The sequence below is a fragment of the Nothobranchius furzeri genome, chromosome 7 (genome assembly GCF_043380555.1).
Source record: "Nothobranchius furzeri strain GRZ-AD chromosome 7, NfurGRZ-RIMD1, whole genome shotgun sequence".
NCBI classification, from domain to species: domain Eukaryota; kingdom Metazoa; phylum Chordata; class Actinopteri; order Cyprinodontiformes; family Nothobranchiidae; genus Nothobranchius; species Nothobranchius furzeri.
In genome coordinates, this window is record NC_091747.1 from 38,031,820 (window position 1) to 38,035,834 (window position 4,015).

Here is a 4,015-nt window from a genome sequence, read left to right on the forward strand (position 1 = left end):
CTGACATGAGAACGGAGGAACAAAAGCACCATATGTTTTAATTGTGTGCAGCTTGCCTATTATATGATGTGTCTGCTCTGTATGGAAATGAGAACTTGTTCTATACGGGGGGAAGTCTGTTTTAATGGCCTAAAATAGATGAAAAATGATCAGATCAAAGATAGATTGTTTTCCTAACACCACCATGCTATGCCATGATGAAACTCTAGAGGTAAGGTTGCAGTGGCGGATCTAGGATTTTTCTGAGGGTGGGGCCATCAAGGGGCCACAATATTTATAGAGGGGCCACGAACAGTCCAACATACTTGCATACTATTCCCAGTTTTGTATGGTAGATACAGTTTACCCCAACACCATGTTGAAAAACATCAATGCAATTGTACATCAATTTTTACTGTACATTGACAAAATACAACCACACACAGCATTTGAGAAATTTTAGCATTCAATTTATTTTGCAAAGCCACAAATATCAGGTTAAAATATGTTTGTGTGTGGAAAAAACACCAGAAGAATATCACAGGGCCCTCTGCTCTTGACTGGGAAATGTCTGGTGGGAAGTCAATTAAATAAGTCTGAGTCAGTTGCTTATATCTCTCAACCTTTAACATTCATGGCATTCAGAATCTGCAAGTGACTGACTGCAAAATTCAATTAAATTTAAAGAGCCTTTACAAAATGAGAAGCACACCACCAGGTCCTACTGGAACAGAACACCGTTCTGATGTCTGCGCAGGATTCTGTGCATCACACTGGAAGATGTCTGAAAACAGCAAATGAGAAATTATCTAACATAAGCCAAATACATACACAAGCATTTATTACTTTCAAAGATCAATGTTTACCATTTGATCCTGCAGGATTAGTATTGATTGGTGACTCTGGTGGCCCAGCAGGATGGAAGGTTGAGTCATTAACTTTACTCTGGTTGTCTGAATTGGAGAGAGTCTTGTCCCAGTTTGCAGCTAAAATACAAATATATGTCAAACTCCAGCTAAATCCAGCCAAAACTTTGTTTTCTATGAGACCACATTTTTATTTATTTGAAATTGAAGACTTCAAAGATTGGACTATAAAGATGAGATGTGGTAGATGTAGACAAAGAAACCAATACAATTTAAATCCATTATGTTAATGTTATAGTAAATCACATCACCATGAAGCGGAAGAATTCAGTAAACACATGTGCCATTAGTACAAGATAACATCATTTAACAAATTTGAGATAATGGTGATTTTTTTTATTTTTACCTAGAATAATGGCAGGAAAAGTTGGACTAACAAAGGAATATCCAAAACACAAAATCTCTTTGGAAAACTTAACCTTGACCTTACTTAATCAACCAATTAGAAAATTCAGTGTTTCAAACAAGGACTTTTCCCACACATTTTACAATACATCAAAATGTCACAATTTAGGGAAACCTTGAAGGAATTGTGGGAAAGGAAACTTAACTGCAACATTACTGATGATGAATGGAAAGATGCTTTGAGAAACGTAAAATCATTTACTAAAGGGAAGCAACTTTGCCACTAATGATTTGTCACGATTAACAACTTCTATCAATTTAAACAATAATCCTTTATTTTTGGTGCTTGGAATAACTGACCCAATTATTACTGATAAATATAAAAAGCTCAATGCAAATTTTCTGTGCAAGAAAATGACTCCACATTAACTGGATCAGCTCCAAGATAAAATGGGAAAAGGTTATCCTCAATTATAAGCAGAACACACTGGGCAGCATTAGGTCGTTTATAAGTGGTCAGTCCGTCCTGCTGGATAATGTGGTGCAATCATGATCTTTTTACAAAAGATTATGCGATGGCGGTGAAAAGGGAGCTTGGGGGCGGTCTCTGCGCTGCCACGGACTTCAGTTTATCTTGGACATAACTTGCTTTTTATTGCGATCAAAGCCACACTCATTAAGCTTTTTTAACAAGCCGCTCCAGAAGGTGTCTGTCCCCGTGCAGTCTCTGGTGATCTGAGCTTCAACTCTTACGGAGAGGCTCCCCGGCCATCATCTCAGCTGATTCTGTTTAGAAAAGCCAAACTTACGGCCCATGTTTACTTTCATTTTCAATATAGTTGCCGGCCGGAGCTCGGCAGTAACTGCCCACGTGATCAGGATACCCCCTTCTGTTGCGCCAAGTTGTAATATGCATTCACAAGTCCGGCGTTGCGGTGATATTAGTATCAACCGTGGCAGCACGAATGCCACAAAATTCCCGCAACACCATGCCGCCACGGCGCGTTTATATTACACGTACGCTGATTTCCCAGCATGGTATGTCCTACAAGAGGCTGTCTCTCGTGTTTATCTGACATGACTGTTGCACAATAAAGATTATATTCTTTCTGACCTGATAAAGGGGGAATGGAGGTCCCTTGCCCTGTTCCAGCCTCTGGTCTACTGCCTCCTGCTGCTCTCTCTCTGATTTCTCCATGCTCGTTCTCACCAGCTGACACACTCACTCTCTTGGGAAAAAACTGCAGAATTCCCGCCTGTATCTGACCCTTTCTTTTCATGTTCTCTAACAGACAGTGCCAACTATTAACACACGAAATGCAGATTACAAAAGAAGTACATGGATTAGCAAGGGCTAACGTTTTTTCACAAGCCCTTTTTAACATTACCTTTAACTAATGTCGGCATTGCTTTCCATTGGACTTATTGTCAGACTTGACTTACATGGCAACTGTGAGTAAACAGTGATTCGTGACTTACCAACAAACTCCTCATAACGTGGACTCTCATCAGATCCGATGTCGGTTGAAAAGTTCTCCCCTCTTGGAATCTTTCAAATCTTCTTCTGTTGGATTTCACACACTATTTTGCTCCTTAGCGCCACACGGCCACTAGTGTTTGGACTCGGAATTGCATCCACCTATAATCTCATCACCGCACAAAGGACAGATGAGTGACAGGACAGGGGCACTACAGGGGCCAATCATATTTCAGCAGGGGCCAGTGCCCCTGTGGCCCCGCCCCTAGAACCGCCAATGTAAGGTTGTTTTCTGAAACTTATTTTCTTAAAAGATCACTTGTTGACAATCTTAGCTTAGTGAAACAGTAATGACAGTTTCAGAAAAATAAAAGGTTAAGTTGCGCACATTGGTAGCTGTAAGTTGTAACTTAGACAAGGCCACGTATTTGTCCAAAGACTGCTTCATCAGTGTGCCAAAGGTTAAGCGTAGGTTTTGCACCCATGACACCCATGAGGAAGCTGTAATGAAATATCTCCTGACTTATCCGTATCCTTATAGGGCCTACAACGTCAAGGTCCCCTCACAAGACATCTTTACAGGAGACAAGGCTTTTCTCTTTTTTCCTTTTTCTTTACGGTCATATTCAGTTTTATCTAAAGTGATTTAATAATGCCTTGACTGCTTCACAGTAATGGATGAATTAACGTATAAGTTTATTATTTCATTCCTTATTTCAGATCTTAAATACACCAAATGATTTAATAATGATTATCAGTATATTCACATTAATAATGGCACAAATGAATGTTTAACATTTTTGCTTCACATTAAGTGAAATAAGCTTTCCTATGTGTAGCAGTGTAGCTCTGTAAAAAAAAAATAAAAAACTTATTCTGGTACAGAGCCTAAGAGATAACTTAGTTCATAATGTTTAATGTTAAAAAAAAGCAAATAAAGAGTTGTTGTGTGTAAACTGACTTGTTTACGGTCATTTGTCAGTCACTCAATCTATGTATTTCCAGTGGTTGTGTAAAGCTTGGTTTATGCTTGACGCATTCACTTTCCGCTTGGTGATGCGGCTCGCGGCTGGAACGCGCTTCACAACTCGCAGCGTTTATGGTTCATGCGGCTCGTCTCTGCGGTGAGCCAATATTCTCCCAAACTGAACGGGGCAGCATGGAGCTCTACTGCATGCATCCAACACTACACCATAGTAGAAGTAGTAATTACTGTTCACAACATGGCATTCCAGCATTTTTAACAGCTTCCTCGTCTTTTCCGACAGTGCGAGCTATTTCTCTCCAA

At 39.8% G+C, this 4,015-nt stretch overlaps 1 long non-coding RNA gene across 1 annotated transcript; it reads right to left on the reverse strand.

The window, feature by feature from the left end:
- Positions 1–202: 202 nt before the first annotated feature.
- On the reverse strand, positions 203–3,003 carry LOC139070575 (uncharacterized). Its single transcript, XR_011521068.1, has 3 exons — positions 2,730–3,003; positions 846–965; positions 203–763 (listed from the first exon to the last, which is right to left on the reverse strand). It is a non-coding gene; the product is annotated as an uncharacterized lncRNA (long non-coding RNA).
- Positions 3,004–4,015: the final 1,012 nt, after the last annotated feature.